The sequence below is a fragment of the Lagenorhynchus albirostris genome, chromosome 1 (genome assembly GCF_949774975.1).
Source record: "Lagenorhynchus albirostris chromosome 1, mLagAlb1.1, whole genome shotgun sequence".
Taxonomy (NCBI): domain Eukaryota; kingdom Metazoa; phylum Chordata; class Mammalia; order Artiodactyla; family Delphinidae; genus Lagenorhynchus; species Lagenorhynchus albirostris.
The window spans coordinates 156,578,480-156,598,075 of record NC_083095.1 but is presented as its reverse complement, the minus strand read 5'-3'; the positions used below and the strand labels follow the sequence as shown (position 1 = coordinate 156,598,075).

At 41.9% G+C, this 19,596-nt stretch overlaps 1 protein-coding gene across 13 annotated transcripts in view; it reads left to right on the top strand.

The window, feature by feature from the left end:
* The first annotated feature begins 2,869 nt into the window (after positions 1–2,869).
* ZMYND11 (zinc finger MYND-type containing 11) overlaps positions 2,870–19,596 on the top strand; it is a 138,389-nt gene continuing 121,662 nt past the window's right edge. For 8 of the 13 annotated variants that reach the window (XM_060156711.1, XM_060156684.1, XM_060156670.1 and 5 more), the window contains exon 1: positions 3,183–3,341. The gene's annotated coding sequence lies outside the window, so the exon portion shown is untranslated. Of the gene's footprint in view, positions 2,971–3,052; positions 3,072–3,182; positions 3,342–3,486; positions 3,506–3,750; positions 3,776–4,156; positions 4,176–19,596 lie in introns of those variants that run through there. The other 5 variants (XM_060156596.1, XM_060156617.1, XM_060156625.1 and 2 more) reach the window with 5 other exon arrangements.

Below are 19,596 nucleotides of genomic sequence, written 5' to 3'. Positions count from 1 at the left end.
ACTATTTTTAAGGCTCTGGTATTTCAACCAGTATTCATACCAATTCAATTTCCTATCAATAGTGTATGAAAGAGTGTCCATCTCGCTAACCCTCAATAGCATTATCATTGAAGAAGAATTCTGCCATTGAAGAAAAGCAGTGTTGTGTTATTTTGTCATTATATTACTAGGGAATCTGAACATTTGTTAATATTTATTAATAATTTATATTTCTTTTTTCCTAAATTATCCATGGCCTTGTTTCTTTTTTTTGGTGGTGTGTGTGGTATTTATCTTACTGATGTGACATAGCTTTTTATATTTAAAGATTATTACCCTAGTTCTTATTTCTTGCATATATATATATATTCTCCCAGTTTGTTTGCCTTTTAATTTTACTTGTACAGCCTTCCTCACCTTATAAGAGTAATTTGTTATCAAAAAAACATTATTGTAAGTTGAAAATGGAGCTACTATTATTTTAAATTAGAAAAGGTGATTTTACATATTTATATATATATGAATATATATATTCATATATATGAATATATATATTCGTATATATATATTCATATATATATTCATATATATGAATATATATATGAAATACACCATATATATATGAAATACACCCATAAATGAAAAACACCAAGTCTCATTGAAATAGACCTATTTTACTTCACTAGTTTACAGTACATGTGATAACACAACATAAATTTCTATTCACTAATTTCTGTATAATGTGCTGTTCACCTGCATTCCTGAAGGTTTTTATAGTTATTCTGTACATCACACTTAAGACTATATTCTCAAACAAAGCATACATACAGTATTCAAAGTTTATGTAATTCAACCTTTAATGCAAAATAGAAACATAAAACCAAACTTTAAACAAATAAAAGCAAGACTTTCAGGAGCACGTGCATGAACTTGTTATTGCTACATACTAGCAAACCAGGAACACTCTGAGGTGGGAGTTTAGCAGGATACCCCAACTCTATATAACTGTGAAGTCACCCTCTCTAAACTGGTCCTAAAAAAAACTGAATTGGTCCTCTTTATGTGAAGAAAGTGGGGAAAAGGGTATTAGAAGAAACTCCTTATAAAGTATAAAAGTTGTAACCCTAATGGGCGTATTTTAAAATAGGTCTATATTTGTTTTTGACATATAGGATACATAAATTTTTATATAGTCAAATTTATCACTCTTTTCTGATAAAAATTATTGCTTTAGAGCTTAGGATATTTTTCTCCACACTAATATTACAAACATTCACCTATATTTTCTTCTACCTTTAGAATAATGATTTTCAGTTTATATATATGTATTATTTAAGTCATTTGGAGTATTTTAAAGTGTGGAGTGTAAGGTAAGGATATGATTTGATTTATTTTTTAAAGAGACAAAAATTCCACACCAACCTGTTGAATAATCCATGCCTTCTGTATTTACATAATATTTCTTAAAGCAGAATCTGGAAAAAGTGATATGCTGATCAAGTCAGACATTACTTGTCTAGTGTCAGTTGGGGTTGGGGAAGAATTAGGGGTGCTGCGTGGGGTCTTTCTTTGGGTGGTGGTAAATCTCTGAAACATGGCCAAGTTGATGTAAACCATTCCTCACAGCCCACTACTCTTCCTTTTCCCTCTTTTCCTTGACACCTCAGTTCCTTGCCTTCTCTTTGCAGTTTGGCAGATAAATTCATGGTATAACCTAAGTTGTATGGAAATAACTATTTGGGTCTTCTGGGCGTCCCTCCAACTCCCAACCCCAAACCACTGGCCCCCAGACCATCTCCCCTGCCTATTAGTTATTCAGCTGGGGGGGAAATAAGGTAAATAAAACTGTTCTGAAGGGAGTATAGGGCCAAGGGTTAAATTCTAGGCAAAACCAACGTAGAATGAGAGAGAATATCTGTGTACAAAAATAAAAATGATGGCTAAAAACTTTGTAGAAAAATGTGCAGTTAGGGTTAGTGACTTCTTTCCTAAAATGTAAGTTTCCTTTTATACATATATGATGTTTTCCTTGAGTGGCCTCTGTGAAGTATATAGAATTATGCAGTCCTCTATTTTACAGATGACTTAAAAAAAAAGATGATTTACTTAAAGCTATTCATTGTTAGAATTCCTGGTCCCGCATTCAAACCAGGCATGTCTTGATTTTTTTCTGACATCTTTTAATCCCTCTGCTCGATTTTAATGGAATATATTTATCCATACAATTAAAATGAGTTTAAATTATTTTGTGATGTCTCTTGAGATAACCAAAATCTCTCTGGGATGTATTAGAACCAGGGCTATGAAATGCTATGTTTCTTCCACAGGTGTACATCATAGAACTCCTATTCAAGTACCACCCATTTCTAAATTCTAACTTAGAGACCAGCTGTGAAAGATTGTTGAATTGGATTAGAATCCCCAAATTTCTTGGACAAGTGTCTTCCGGTGATTTTCAGGTATATATGTCCAAAGAGAATCAGAGTAGGAAGTTTTGGCTGATAGGTCTTCCTTCTAAACTCCTATGGACAAAGGTCATTAGAGAAAATATGTGAATCTATTAAGTATGCTTATCTCTGAGACTTTCTTAATCCACATATGAGGATCTTCTCCTTAGATCTAGAATTACAAACTAAGAAAGATAACCTTCTCCTTACACAAATTGGTAGTGTTTTTGCCAAAAAGGTAATGGGTGGTCCCGTTCTTTCTGAAGTCCTGTTTGTGCACGTATGGAATGAGGAATTCAGCATATTTCCGCAATTTGTTTCGCTGACAGATTTTAAAAGGTATTAACACCATTTTACCGATCTTGCCAATTAAAAAATTAATGCTCCTCCAAGACTTTGCCGTTCCGACGGTGACTCTAGGCAGGTACGAGGCACACGAAAGCAGGCGTCGGCCGGGCAGTGCCCGCAGCCGCGGGTCCGAGCTGACGATGCTGCGGGTGCCGGATCTTTGTGCGCTCCGCTCCCGGCTCCCGCGTGCCCGCATGTACGTAGCTTTCACGTGTGTGTTGATATGAAGTGCATGTGTGGATATGTAAGAATATGCTCAAATTTGGGGAGAGGCGCGGAGCACAGGACGGCGGGAAGGTGGGTGTGGGCGTGCACGGCGGGCCGGGCCGGGAGGGAGCCCGCGCCGAGCCCGAGCCCGAGCCCGCAGCGCGGCCGGCCGGCGGGCCACACAATAAAGCCCGGGGGCGGCGGGCGGGCGGCGGTGAGGAGGCCGGGCCGGCGAGCGGCCGCCCCGCTCAGCCCGCCATGTGAGCGGCGCTGCGGCCTCGCAGGACGCAAACTTTCCCGGCGGCGGCGGCGCCTCAACTCCGCGCCCGGCCACGGCCCGCCGCTCGGCGAGGAGACACCGTAAGTGCGGCGGCGGGGCCTCAGCGCTTCCCTCGCCGGGTGCTTGCGAGTTTCTGTGGTGGAGGCTTGTAAACATGGCGCCCCTGAGGCGCGGAGCCGGAGCGGGCAGGCCGGGTCCGCGGAGCCGGGGAGCCAGGGAGGAGGCCGGGCCCGTGGAGCCGGAGGTGGGGAGGTCGGGGAGCCGGGGCGGGCGGCAGGGAGGCCGGGTCCGCGTAACCGGAGGCGGGGAGGCCGGGGAGCCGGCGCGGGCGGCAGGGATGCCGGGCCCGCGGTGGCTGGGAGGCCGGGAGACCGCAGCCCCCCCGCTCTTCGCCGGCCCTGGCCCGGAGGAGGCGGCGGCGGCGGCGGGAAGGAGGCGGCGCGGGCGGCGGGCCGGGCGCGGAGGGGGAGGGCCGGGCGCGGCGGCGGCGGCGAGGACCGTCCGGAGCATAATGGTGGGAGACTCGGCCTCGGTGGCGGGGCGGGGGCGGGGGCGCGGGCGGGGTGTCCGAGGCGGGGTGTTTGTGGAGCTCGGGCCCGGCTGCAGCTTCTCGGGCCGCGGGCGTGACCGCTGCTCGCCCCCTGCAAACAGCGCCGAGTGAACGGCGGAGCTTTGTTTGCGTCGGGCAGGGGCCTGTTGGTCTGCGGGGGTTCGGCTGCGCACCCCGCCTTCGGCCGGCCAGGGAAGGGCGGCCCTGCAGGAGGAGGAGGCCCCGCAGGAGCAGGACGGCGCGGGGCCTTCACGGGCCGCGAAGCCGGGGAGTCGCGTGAGCGCCGCCCGCCGGGCCGGTCCTCCCCGCGCGCCCAGGCCTCGGGGCCAGCGGTTCGGCTCGGGGTCCGCCGGGACGCGGCCCTGTGAGTTTGGGGGCGGGTGGGGGGCGGGCGTCTGCCTTGACGGCTAGTTGTTGGGAGCGAAGGCCGCGGCTGGGCAGGGTGGTCCCCAAGGGCCCAGGCGAGGCCTGGTCCCTGGGGCTGGTAACGGGCGGCAGCGAGGCCTCCGCCTCCTCTGCAGATCCTCCCGGGCCCCCAGGACCGCCTAAGTGTCCGCCACCCATCTCGCCGGGCGTCCGGAGGGGAGCTAAGCTGGGGCGCAGCAGCCGGCCTGGGACCCCCAACTTCCGCGTGGACTGTCCCCTTACGCTTTTCTGGCCCAGCGCTGGAGGCGCTCACGGTGTGTCCGTGGTGCCCGGTGTTATGTACGGTGGGGGTGTGATACCCAGTGTGTCCGTGGTGGTCGGTGTTACATACCGTGTGGTCATGGTGCCCGGTGTGTCCGTGGCGCCTGGTGTTATATGCTGTGTGTCGGTGTTGCCCAGTGTGCACCTGGTATGTGGTGGGGCATGATTCCTAGTGTGTCCATGCTGCCTGGTGTGTCCGTGGTCTCGAATGTGTGCCTGGTGTTGTATACTGTGGGAGCATGCATGATACCCGTTGTGTTTCTGGTGCTCGGTGTGCACCTGGCACTTGGTGTTATACATGGTGGGGATATCATACCTGGTGTGGGCATGGTTCCTGGTGTCACATATGGTGTGTGCATGGTACCTAGTTTGTCTATGGTGCCTGGTGTTATATACGGGTCCACATGGTTCCCGGTGTGGGCATGTCATACCCGGTGTTACATACTGTGTGTTCATGGTGCTTCGTGTGCGCTTGTGGGGTGTGTACATAGTATCCGGGGTCCTGTGAACTCAAAGCAGGTACCCTGTTGAGGGATGGGTGCCTGAAGGTTGGAGGGGCCTGCTTGGGTCAGATTTTTAGAGGCCCACAGGGCTTACTGAGGTTTAGGTCCTGGGTCCTCTGGTCTGCCTCACCCAGGTGTTCTGCATCCTACAGTAAGCGGTGTCCTGTGGAAACGAGACTGCTTAAAAATAATTTAGTCTGTTTAAGAGCATAAAGTAAAACGTTTTTCTTTTAAACCGAGAAATGTAGTGGTTGTACCTTAGTAATTATGGGATGCGTAACCTTTTCAGGCTTTTGGGTCATTGATTCTAATTAATGGTTTGAAGTTAGCAGAGAGATAGTCTTCGTTGTCCTTTAAAAGTTTGAGTGCTTTCTGGTAAGCAGGGTCACCTTTGTGACTTTTCTGAATTCTAACTTGAACAAGCAGGAGATAAAATATGAATTTTGTACAGGCATGTTATTTTCTTTGTCTTTAGCGTTGATTAGTCATTATTTTGGTGGACTCTTCTTTATAAGATGGCCAAGTTAGAGAATCAGAGGTCAGCAAATATGGTCTGTGATTATGACATAATCAATAAAATATTTTTCTTGCTTAACTCCATGCATGATTGACAGAGGATCTCTATTGTGGTACTTTTTCCCTGTAGATGTTCATATGTTTCCCCTTAGATGTTGTTCATATGAAAATGGAATCTCCCTTTTACATTTTGTAATTGGGCAGTTTATTTTTTCAGTTACCTGTTGCAAGGTGGTTAAATAAACATATGTAAGTGCTCCCAGCTTTACAAAGAAAGATCAATTAAAATGTTAAAATTATCTCCTTAGTTCCTATGCATTGTTCTTAGGATATCATTACGTTGATACTTTGAGTGTATGGCATCTTGCATGTTTCCGTGAATTGACCTGTGTTTTTTTGAACTCTCACCTTTTTGTAACAGTATCCACTTTTCCTTTAAGGGTTGTTCAGGTGGTGTATAACAGAGACATTCATACCCTTTGGCATACCTAAATTGAGACACTGATTGAAGCTAATTAAGAATTGTAACATTTGTAATAAAGTATCAAATACTGTCCTACTGTTGCTTAAAGCCCTGAACCTCTGGTATCAGATTTTGTGTACCTACCCCTACCATCCTTCAATTGAATTCGCCATAGAAAAAATTTAAGCCAAGAGGCTGTATCTGGAAAAAAGGAGAAAATGTTAAGGAGAAGAGTCTGACTTAAAGAAAAAAAAAAAGTTTCACTGTTTGAAAACCTTAACTTGGACTTAACGTTGAATTTTTTACAGGTTGATTAGATTTTTGTAATTTGATTGGAGGTAGTATAGCAACATGAGTTTGAGGCCAGGTGACTTGGGTCTGAATCTCACCTCTGTCATTACTAGCAGAGTGATCTTGGGCAAATTATTTAAACTTGCCATGCCTGGTCTCAATTTACCCATCTGAAAAACAAGGAGTTTAATTGCTATCTGTATCTCTTACCTGAAGACTTTCAGTTACTTTGTTTCAGTGGCATTGTCAACATTTCAAAACAATAGTAAATCTGCTTTCGTACAGTGATTCTGTGAAGATCAATAGTGGTCTGAAGGTCCTCCGTATCATCAGTGGTCTGTCTTCCTTTGGTCTTGATTTTTGAAATGTTTTTGTATCCACAAGTTTATAACATAAATGAGTACCATGATGAAAATAGGCATCATATATTGTATGTTTACCAAGTGTCAGCCATTGTGCAAAGTTCTTTACATACACTATCCCACTTCTAAAAATCATACACATGATCATCTTAAAAGCATGGCAGGGCTTCCCTGGTGGCGCAGTGGTTGAGAGTCCGCCTGCCGATGCAGGGGACACGGTTTCGTGCCCCGGTCCGGGAAGATCCCAGATGCCGTGGAGCAGCTGGGCCCGTGAGCCATGGCCGCTGAGCCTGCGCGTCCGGAGCCTGTGCTCCGCAAGGGGAGAGGCCACAGCAGTGAGAGGCCCGCGTACCGCAAAAAAAAAAAAAAAAAAAAAAGCATGGCAGTCTTCCTTTTAATTGTGTAAGGTCCCACCTCCTTGTAGCACACCCACACCCCTCAACACACATACATACTCTCTATAATAAGAAGTGAGTGAACTATCAATAGTAGTTTTTTGAGAGAATATGATCCATATAACATACAGGCTTGAGAATCTCTGTGATAAGAGGTGAAATGATAGAAATGAACATAATGGAAGGGAGATACAAATTGAAATCTAAATACCCAGCAGTATGATGTAATATCTCACATGTACTATCTTAAACATATGTGCTGCCTTAAGGAAAGATCTTTGTGTGTGTGTGTGTGTGTGTGTGTGTGTGCCTATTACTGATTTTCCGCTTAGAAAATTCTTGGAAAGCTATTTACAGGCATACCTCAGAGATACCATGGGTTCTGCTCCAGACCACCGCAGTAAAGGAGATATCACAATAAAGCAAGTCATGTGAGTTTTTTGGTTTCCCAATGCATATATAAGTTATATATACACTATACTGTAGTCTGTTAAGTGTGCAGTAGCATTATGTCTAAAAACCAGTGTACATACCTTAATTAAAAAATACTTTATTGCTAAAAAATGCTAACCAACATCTGAGCCTTTAGTGAGCTTTAGTAGTCACATCAAAGATCACTGATTACAGATCACCATAACAAATACAGTAATAATGAAAAAACTTAAAATGTTGCAAGAATTACCAAAATGTGACACAGAAACACAAAGTGAGCCAATGCTGTTGGAAAAATGGCACCAGTAGACTTGCTCAATGCAGGGTTGCCACAAACCTTCAGTTTGTGAAAACAGTATTTGTGAAGGCCTGTAAGGTGAAGTGCAATAAAATGAGGTATGCCTGTAGTGTGTATTGTGAAAATGCTGTACAATATTTGATATCAAATTACTTACAAATGCAAATAAACAGTATGCAAAATTTAAAAAATATTTATTTGGAAATTAAGAAAATATTTGTAGAGACCATTATGTATTTAGTAGGGAAATTTAGCAAATTGTTAGGCTTAGGTATTCAACTCAATTTTACAAATCTAATTTATGTTCAACTAGTAAATATTTAGACATTTTTCATTGTATTTTGGGGGTTTGTTTTCTATTCATCAATACATAATGGCTAATCATTTGCCTAACTTCATGTGAAATTAAAGAAATAGACAAAGAGATTAATAGAAATGACAAAGGTAATGGAATACTGTCATATCAGCATTTTTTTTTTTTTTTTTTTTTTTTTTTGCGGCGTGCGGGCCTCTCACTGTTGTGGCCTCTCCCATTGCGGAGCACAGGCTCCGGACGTGCAGGCTCAGCGGCCATGGCTCACGGGCCCAGCCGCTCTGCGGCGTGTGGGATCTTCCTGGACCGGGGCACGAACCCGTGTGCCCTGCATTGGCAGGCGGATTCTCAACCACTGCACCACCAGGGAAGCCTCCACTTGAGGATTTTTAAAAACAACTTTGTTATGATTAGTAATTCTTTTTTTTTGTTCTCCTGATACTATCTAAGCATTTAAATGAAAGATAGTCCCACTTAAAATCTTTAATATTTTTTCCTAATTTGACCTGCTTGTGTGCTAAGTAAACTTAAAATAGAATTTAAAGAAGGAAGACTCTTCCTTCCTATCCAAGCATTTATCGTGTAAACAAAAGAAAGATATATACAAATAGTTAGAAATGGATTTGTTTTGAGAGCTTGTTACTTAATACCAACTTTCACAATTGGGATTTAAAATGCTATATTTTAAAAATGAGGAAGATACTGTGGTGTATTACAAGATAATCTGTCATAAATACATTGTACTTTGATTATGTACACACATTATGTCCCTTTAGAAGTCTTTGTAAGCAGTTTTTAGAAAGCTGTTTTTCATTGTAAAGGTATTGCTTGTGGCAGCACCATTGTTTGTAAAGGAAGGTGTCATTGAGCACCTACTATCCTAGGCATTTTACATACTCCTTTTAGTTCTCACAGTAGCATAATGAGGGAAGTATTTATTATAGTATGATTATATGATAAATTACAATATTATACAGCACAGTTATAAGTATTACATAACTTATAATAGACCCTAGTGCCTGGGGTCACACAGAACACATGATCAAAGGGGTATTTGAATTCACGTCTATGATTAGCAAACCTATACTCCATTAAAAAAAAATTATTTATTTATTTATTTACTTCCTCCTTCCCTTCTTTCCTTCCTTGGGTCTTCGTTGCTGCGCTGGGCTTTCTCTCATTGCGGCGAGCGTGGGCTGCTCTTTGTTGTAGTGTGCGGGCTTCTCATTGCGGTGGCTTCTCTTTGTTGCAGAGCACGGGCTCTACGTGTGAGGACTTCAGTAGTTGTGGCACGTGGGCTCATTAGTTGTGGCTTGCAGGTTCTAGAGCGCAGGCTTAGTAGTTGTGGCGCGTGGGCTTAGTTGCTCCATGGCATGTGGGATCTTCCGGGACCAGGTTTCGAACCTGTGTCCCCTGCATTGGCAGGCGGATTCTTAAGCACTGTGCCACCAGGGAAGTACCCCTATACTGCACTTGGCTGCTCTTGTCTCCCTAAAACTCACCAACTTCTTGGATCTTTGTACTCATACACTGTCACCTTACAAGTATACATTTATGTCTGCAAAAGTATGGAATAGTAAAGGAACGTGAAACTATGCTCACTCTTCTTTCAAAAGTAGGAGATGGAAAGAAAATATTAGAAACCTCCTGGTAATCAGAACATCCCATACATAAAATTCTGGTTAATTCCAGTTTCACTGGTAACGACAGCTTGTAACCTAAGAACAAGCATAAATAATTGGCTCATTTTCCTGCTGTAACTATTAGCAACTCACATGATGAAGATAACTTGCCACAGGCTGTGTGGGGGGAAACTTACAATCATTATTTTAATACTTATGTATAGGAGAGAAATGTTTGAAAATATTTGAAATTAACTTTACCACTAAAGTTTTTGTGTTGCATGAGAAGGGGCAGTCATTGTCTTGAGGAATCTTTTAGTATTCCCTCTGTTGGATAAGTTCACTTTGGATTGAAATAGCTAATTTCTTGAAAGTTACTCTAAGTGCTGAGGCTTCAGGAGTCAGTAGGTGTTTATTGTCTAAAATAAAATAGTGTGAAGCATATGGTGAAGTGAGACATAGATCAACAGAGTTGTAGCATGCCCAGGTTCAGATTGTGTTGATGCTCATCAGCGGGGATATTACATAAGGTTTTCTCATATTTAATAGTTATAGAAAGATTTTTTTAAAAAAGTCTTTTAATAAAGGCTAAAAGTATGTCAGCTTGAAAGCTATTATGAACGCTTTATTTTTTTTGTAGATTCTTGATTTATCTGCTTGTTGATTGCTTTTCTGTCTCAAAACTGTATCTGAAAAATGCTGTTAGGGAGATCAAGTTCTTAATTTTCAGCTGAGTTTTGACATGGAGGCCTTCTCAAATTAGTATTGAATATAAATACTTAAGCTGGCCAGTACTTGTGGTAGGAACAAGTGAGATTGATTTATTTGGGCTTGCCATTGATACCATATTTACAAGGTTTTGGAGCATTTTATTTACTATTAGAGATGTTATCTTTTTAAATTGTAGAGGATATAAAGTTTAAAGTGGTTTATTTTTCTATTGCACTTATAATTTAACATTTCTTTTATGTTTAAAAATGCCACACTTAGTGTAATGTCAAAACACCTGATCATTTATTTTGAAATAACATATTTTCTTATTCTGCACATATATTTTCTACACATACAGCTCTGAAGAAGCCTCTCGATTGTGATGAGTGTTCGTGTTAGATTGTTTTAGTTAAGAAACTTACACTTGAGTAATTTGAAAGTTAAATTTTATTTTCTTATGATTATTAAAATAAACCTAGCTTTAGTCTCAGTTATTTCCGAGTGAATTAAAAGTTGAACAACCACCAATCCAGTTTAAAGTTAGACTTTCTCTTGATTCATTTGCGTATTTTAAACAAATGCTAACCAAAAAGATACTGTTGTAAGCCTTGAAATAGTACTTGCATCTTATTCTTTTAAATAAATTCTTTGGGATTTTGGATGACACATGGGAAGCTCTTGATGGTACACTGGTTCTCAGTCATGACTGAGCATCTGAATTACTTTTTTTTTTTTTTTTTTTTTTTTGCGGTACGCGGGCCTCTCACTGTTGTGGCCTCTCCCGTTGCGGAGCACAGGCTACGATGCGCAGGCTCAGCGGCCATGGCTCACGGGCCCAGCCGCTCCGCGGCATGTAGGATCTTCCTGCACCGGGGCACGAACCTGCGTCCCCTGCATTGGCAGGTGGACTCTCAACCACTGTGCCACTAGGGAAGTCCTACTTTTTTTTCTTAACAAAAGCATTAAGTCAGAATCTCTGGGGATGGGTCTGGGCTCTATTTTAAAGTTCCAGTTGGGATTTTTTTCTTTTTTTTCTTTTTGTGATACGCGGGCCTCTCACTGTTGTGGCCTCTCCCGTTGTGGAGCACAGGCTCCGGATGCGCAGGCTCAGCGACCATGGCTCACGGGCCCAGCCGCGCCGCGGCATGTGGGATCTTCCCAGACCGGGGCACGAGCCCGTGTCCCCTGCATCGGCAGGCGGACTCTCAACCACTGCGCCACCTGGGAAGCCCAGTTGGGATTTTTTTTAACTTTTAAAGTTACAAATTTTTATATTTTTAAGTAGGCCAAGTATATGTGACGACTTCTAGAAAGTTCTTTTTGTAATGGTTTATAGAAAATGATGTACTCTACAACCTTCAGCTCTCTGTCTCAGAAATTATTTTTCAGGAATCTTATTCTTGAAGGTTCCTACACAGGATAATCAAAATAGCCTGAAAAATAAATATATCCCAGGAGAAAACCTCAAGTCTTTTCAGGTTCCTCAGAAATGCTCTGGTATTGTTACTCTGCTGATGGTCAGGGAAGGTGGATAGCAAAGGTGGGGTTGGTTGGTGTTTCCTAATGGTCCTGCATTGTGTCTGAGGCAAATGATGTCCGGGGGTAGGCTGCCACCCAGTTCAGTGTCTCTGAGATTTCCTGTAGTTTGAGCAGCGGCCAAGTGTTCCTGCAGGTTGTGGAGTAAGCTTGTGACCCTGACAGGCATCAGAAGCACTTGGATGTCTTTCCCTGGGCGATTATGCCAGCCATGGTGAAGTTGTGCCTGCAGGTGATAGTGGGGCCATCTGAGGAGGTTTTCCTGGCACTGCTGTTTAGCAACCTGGGTATCCTTGGCTTTTGTCTGGATTTTAGGTGATCCTTGATATTCCTACAGATTGTGGGTGTCATTTCCACTTACAGGTTGTTCCCCAGAGATAGGGCCAGAGCAGGAGCAGATTCATTGTCTAAGCTGAGTACCAGAAGATTCTGAGGGAAGAAGCCTGTGAGCTATGAGATTCACTGTCCCTCCAGTCACTGATGGCCAGTATCTGTGTTCTCTCCTGTTCTTGCACTTCTCCCTCAGCATGCTGAGGCTTCCCAGTGGTCTTCCTGAGGACCTGTGGAGAGCCTGAGAATTTGCACGGGTTTCTCTTCCTTCCTCTCTAGTGCAGAATCCATCAGTCTTCGGAAGTCAGGGCTTTAGAGGAGGAGTGGCCTGGAGAAGCCTCATTTGACCTGGTGCTGACTGTTGGTCTTCAAGTTCTGAGCAGGTCGTTCACTCTTCCAGCCGGATGCCATAGCCTCCTCTGCAGGCCGTGTCCCATTGGCATCAGTCCTCTCGCTTTTGTCTATTTTAAAGTGTGTTAAGTCAGATTGTCTTAAATAAACATAAATTTCTCAGTTTTAGATTACCAGATATGTTCAAGAATTGGTTGCTCTTGTCAGAACTGCATTTTAAAATAGAATATTCCTATAAAATTGGACCTTGCAGGATAGAGTGGAAAATGTTAGATGGGTATACTATTACAAATTATTTTATATACTCTTTGTTCCTAAGTAGAGGTACTATTTCATAGAATGATTCTAAATATTATAATAATAGGGAGGGAAGAGGATCTGACATCTGATTCATAGGGAAAGTAATTGACTAAAAAATTTGAATTCTACCAAATGAAATGCTGAGCTGAAAACTGGTCACTGCAGTCTGCTCTGTCTCCTCAACTCAGGGAGACCACAGGCTCTGTTCCTGTTTTCTTTCCCTGCACTGTGGCCTGAAATCTGCTAACAGGCAGTATTCAGAGACAATTGTAAACCTCTCCTCATTCATTTTCCTTCTCCCAGAGCTTATGATCCTGTCATCAGGATATTTTGGAGTCTGTTCTTAGTCTAATTTTCTAGTCTTATCTCCTGTTCCCCTAAGTAAAACTTTTACTTCAGCCAATTATGTTTATTCTTTCAATAAGTGTTTTCTTTAATGCACAAGTAGTACTTTTATATTAATAATACTTTATAACTTTTGCTCAGGTATCCTCCTTTCCCCTCTGCATTCTGCCCCCAGTGCTGAAGTTAGCTTAAAATTTAATTTAAAATTTGTTGGCATTTGAGATCTCTATCAAGTTTCATCTTCTCCATCTTATTGCTATCCCACAGTGATCTGTCCCCTTACAGCATTTAAAGTTTGCCTCAACTAGTTCTTATTCTATTGCCTTTTATAATCATCTTATATTTATCTTACCTTCCTATAATTATCTTATTTTCCCAGTTCCTTGACCTGAGAACACTAACTTAAAATTTCTTTATAATACCTAGTACAGTGCTGTACATATAGTAGGTCACATAGTGCATGTAGGTAGACAAAAGAATGCCCCTTTATCTTTTCAGTGCCTACAATGTATAGACAAAACCTGAATTCTGGATGAATTTACCCTAAAACCTGCATGCTGGTAGAGGGAAACTACGGAGCTCATGACACTGTATGTAGGTTCTTGGAAACCAACATACATGGTCATCTGGGCTCTCAGACTTTCTCTGGTCAGTTCACCGTCCACTTTTCAGTAATGACTTACTAAACTTTCTTCACTTTCCTCACACCTCTCTACCCCCCATTACTCTTGTAGAGGAGTTTAGCCTCTTTTCAGAGAAGGAAGGCTTCCTGTGGGAAGTAAGTAACTTGCTTTACTCCAGATCTGCAGACATGCCTGCCCTCACATCTCTTTCTGTCATTCTCTTCACCTGTGTCTCTGTAGATCATCCCTTCCGAAACCTCTTACCTATCTCATTTGCATTCCCTTCTATACTTGCTCTCTTCGATTTTCATTTAGATATACTCTGACATCATCTCACCATTACAAAACAAACAAAACAAAAACAACAAAAATCTTTTCAGAACTCCACATCCACTGCTCTGGTTTTCTTTTCTCCCCTATATAATCTTTCTCCTTTCTGAACACTCATCCAAAGAATCATCTTTCTTTTTGTTTCTGTACTTCTTCCCAGTCCAGCTTCTACATTATCAGACGACTGAAGCTGTTCCAGGGAGGTGCTGTGACTGCCAAGTTGCTGAGTCCACCTGAGCCTTTCAGCCCTCCATTCTACTTGACTTTCAGCAGCCGAGAGGCACAGTTGACCATTCCCTTCTTGAAACACTTTTTTTTTTTGTAACGCCACACTCTTTTGCTTTTCTTTAGAACCTTTGGCTGCTGCTTGTTTACCAGCTGCTCTTCTACCGCCTAGAATGAAACATGAGGTGCCCCCCACTCTGCCCTAGGACTCCTTTCTTTCTTCACTACCTGCCTCCCTCCAGAGTCTCATCCCGACTCATGGTTTCACTTACCACCAACATGGGAATAATTATTATATCAGCTAAGGTGCTTTTAGCTGGAACTTACAGAAGAACTTGACTCAAACTGGCTAATGCAAACTTATTCTCTCATCTAACTGGAAGTCCAGAGAGAGGAAAGACTCCAGGTGACACAAGCAACGGCTCAAAGGACCATCTTTCCTTTGTCCAGCCCTCAGCATCAGCTTTATTCTCAGGCTAGTTCCCCTCAGGGCGGCAAGAAGGCTGCATCAGTTTTGGGCATCATATTAAGACCTAATGATATTTAGAGGGAGAAGAGGCCTTTTTTTAGGGCTAGGATTGGTCCTAAAAGTAGCCCTAGCACACTTCTCCCTCATTGAGTCACATAGCACTTGCTGGACTTGATGTCAGCTGATAAGGAAGATGGAATTACCATGATTGGTGCAGGCTAAATAGCTGCTGGGAGTCTAATCACTGTCTTCTGCTGAGAATTCTTCAGTGGCTTCCATTGCCCTTAGGTTAAAGTTTCAAATCCTTTATGAAAGGGTTGGCTTATGAAACTCCATGTAATCCGGTCCCTGTGTACTGTGCCGCCTGTGGTTATGGCCATGGCCATTTTTAATGCTTATGAGATGGGATTATTTCAGAAAACAATATGCCTTCATAAACCACAACTAATAATTATTTTCTTTTTTAAAGTTTCCTGGAGACTCACTCTCCTCCCGCTCCTTCCCACTGTTTGCTCCTTGGCCTCAAAATTCTTAACACAATGTCTGTCCTAGGCAGTCATTACTATCTATTAGAAATGTGAAATGAGACCAGACTTTTTTTTTTTTTTTTTTTGGTACACGGGGCTCTCACTGTCGTGGCCTCTCCCGTTGCGGAGCACAGGCTCCGGACGCGCAGGCTCAGCGGCCATGGCTTACGGGCCCAGCCGCTCCGCGGCATGTGGGATCTTCCCGGGCCAGGGCACGAACCCGTGTCCCCTGCATCGGCAGACAGACTCTCAACCACTGTGCCACCAGGGAAGACTTTTTTGACAGTACTTGTCAAGATGATGGGAAACATGTTTTACCCTAATTAAAACTCAAAGTACTTTAGAAACAGACATTGTATTAAAATAAGTATTTGGCAACTTAGCTATAGGAAGTGCTGGATTTATTTGCAGACATCAATGTCTGCTATTGCTTGTGTCTGCTGTACACATTTCAGTGTGTAAGATAATTATAAGATTTCAGATTTTCTTGCATAAATAATACTTTATACACTGTCAAAGATATTATAAGCTTTGTGATGTTTATTATAACAGTTCCAATAAGACAGTATGAACAACAAGACAGGAATGTGTGTTCCCCAGTCCTACCCAGAGGCCATTGCAGCCTAAATGCCCGCTGTTCTGGATGTTTGACGTTAGTGCAGGAGGAGTGCCACATGTTCTCACCCGTCCTGTGTATTTACTTTAATCTAGAAAGTGGTTATGTAATTTCTAAGTTCTTTATTCTTTTGCTCTTTTATTATGGTAAAGTAGATGTAGTTAAGTGGGATATGCTCCTTTGTTGCAGTAAAATATCCTTGTATGGACTGCCAAATAATTGAGGGTTTAAACAGTTATCGATGATTCTCATGCATTCAGAATCCAAATAATGGAAAAGTTCAGTTGCAAACTTCGGTCTCATTTCATTAATTAAAGAGATGGTAATTGTAAAGGTAAATGTATTAGGAAAAAAGAGAGGTCAGTACAGACTGAGAAAGCACCTAGACCTTGTCTGTATAAGTGTGTTGTGATTATTAATGTGTGTGAAATATAAGCCGTTATTTGAGTTGTCTACCTTTTAAATTCATTCAGATGTTTATTGAGCAAGACATGTTTCTTTTAGTATAAACTGTTTGCATTGGATAAAATTGACTCATTTTATGTTGTCTCTCTTTGACCTTGAATATGTTCAGCATGGTGCTAATAAGTGCTCTAATTCATATTCCATCAGTTCTGAAGTACAGAATTGCTATTTGTCACTTTCTTCAGATTTCACATTTACCGTTATACAGTCTCCAAATTATGAGAGACTCCTCTTGAAAAACATTTTTTGAGAGATGAAGCATTCTGGTTAACTTAGCATGGGCTGGTAATAAATGAATGGCTAATTTAAAATAATTTTTAATACAAACATTATACGCCCTATTTCATAGATATCTAAGTTCCTATAAGACAGTGATTGGGTCAGTTTAAAAGCCTTATTAGGAAACGTTATGAGCTGATTATAGGGGCACAGTAATCCCTGTTCTACCATGCTGGTATTTATCCAGAGTTGGCTATCTCTAACTGGAACCATCATAAAAACCTTCAGTTTTCTTCATCTCCCTACTTAAAATGGTTTTCAGGATGTTTATAATGTTATAAAAATGGTATTCTCAAAACATTTAAAAAGTAAAGATCACATTTTGTTATAATTTCAGTCAATTTTTGTTATTCACTGAGTTATGTTCTATAAGGTCACCACAAACACTGAATCAGCCAATACTGACCCTTTACCCCAGGGGAAATGCAGGGTTCAGTACCTGCAAGCCTCTGGCCACAAATTTTTCTAAACCAGAATTTCCAATGAATAGGTTCATTTGCCAACATCCTGGTTAAAAAAACAAAAAAAACAACTCAGTGTCCAAACATGTTCTCCTACAGAGCACTTTTCCTGTAGAGGATTTGCCTGCAAATTTCATTTTTCACATAATATCACCTTTTGAAACCTGCAGGCCAGCTCTGGCTGAGGAGGGTTTAGCATTTTCCTGAACCCTGACGTGATTGTGAATTTCTGTGGCTTTCAGCCTCAGGACAGCGCTGCCCGCTGCACTTTTTATGGATCCAGGAACTTGGCAGCTTTCCTGTCTTCTCTGTGGACAGGTTCCTAGTTCTGGACGTTAGGATGGTTGAGTCTTTAGGAAGCACCTTAACTGGGCCTGAGCTGCGCTCACCAGACACACCAGGTGCATCCCAGCCTTTGAGGCCCAGGAGACAGGACACACCTCAGCACTGTGGGGGCCATTTTAAACAGCAAAAACACCAACTTAAAAAGCACAACAACTCCAGGCACATGGCCTACATAGAGTTGGAAAAGGACACTGCTTGACGGAGCTGGAACATGAGGGCAAAGCATTGCCCTGTCCCACCTCGGCTGGCGTGTGTGCCTGTCTGCCAGTAACTACCAGAAGGCCACGAGTGTTGACTCGGGGTCACAGATTTAGCAAGTAGGTGAATTCACAATGTGGAATCCACGAATAATGACAACTGACTATAGATGCACTACTAAAGTTCTGTGTCAGGGTTTTTATGATGATTTTCATTTTTGTGTGTTTTATTTCATTTTATAAAACAATAAATATTGTGCTGAAATTTCACGGCTACAAATGAAATATAAGAAAATTCCTCTTAGTTTTGAATTCTATTAATTGGACTTCTTTTTCCCTGTAATTTTATCTCTTTTTACAAGCTAGGTAGGGCTTAGTATATACTAGGCCCTTGGTAAATTTGGCTTTGAAAGAAGGATTAGGATTTTTTTTTTCCAGAAAACATTTTATATGATTAAACAAATTAAATGTACTTCAGAGAAATTGAGATTTTATGGGGGAAAAATGTACATTGTTTTGGTATGTATTTTTTAAATATTGAGTAAAGTGGTTGATACCAGGGGCGAAAACTGTAAAGGGAAAGATTGGCAAGTTTGATTACATAAAAACTTAAAACTGAAAAAAACTCATTATAAACAAAGAAGGAAACTGGGACAATATCGGCAACATAAATGATAACCCAAAGCATAGTATTCATCAGGTGTTCATAAAGAATTTTGAAGAATCATTAATAAAATGCCAAACCATATAATAGGAGATAGAGAACACAGTACTTTTCTAAAGAAGAGCTACAAATGTTAAAAAACAAAACAAAAAACTTGAAAGATGTTTGGCCTCAATGGCAATTTTAAGAAAAACAAAATAGGATACAATTTTTGCACTTTTGGTTTTGGTGAAAATTAAAACGAGATCAAAAAATCTAAAAAGGCTAACTAATAATCCATAATAATTATGACCTAAAAACACACACTTTAGTCAGAGGAGAGCATCTACCGTCTTCCACCATGACCGAGGTCCTCCCTGGGAGACCATCTGTCATGAGGGTGTTTATCTGATATTTTGGTGGACAACACATTTAAAACAGTTAAAAAAGGAACAAGGAATCCTTTGAGAAATGCATACTAAGAAGAGGTTACTGTGCCACTGAGTGTGAACACTGAGGGAGAAGGTAGAAAATTACAAAAATCAAGCACGTGAATGCAAAAAGCACGCCTGTTTGGTTTGCAGCAGTCAGTTTGCCCCCTAGGGGATATTTGGCAATGTCTGGAGACATTTTTGGAAGTCAAGCCTTGGGGGATACTCTTGGCATTTGATGGGTAGAGGCCAGGAATGCTGCTAACACCTTACGATGTACAGGACAGCTCCACAACGGTCATCTGGCCCACAGTAGCCCTGAGGTGGAGAAGCCTGGTGTAGGGGCAGGCAGGTCCTGTGTACCTCAGGGGCGTGTTGATGTACTGCTGCAGGTGATGCTGACCCTGGGTTGTTAAGAAAATGTGTGTTTGTTATATACAGCACGCCGGTTAAACAGGTGTGGACATTTCTAATACGTGTATGTTAGATTTCCAATCACATTGTTTAAAGAAATTTTTAATGCATAAAAAAATCACTTACTTGGAAGATCTTTATATCTTATTTTTAAGGATAAACTAGGCATTACTGTATTTAGTGTTTTAACTACATGAGTTACATCACTGTTACTTACTGGAAAATCTTTTTATCTTTTCATGTGATTGCTTTCTTTGTAAAAATTAATTAATTAGGCTGCGCTGGCTCTGTGTTGTGGCACGTGG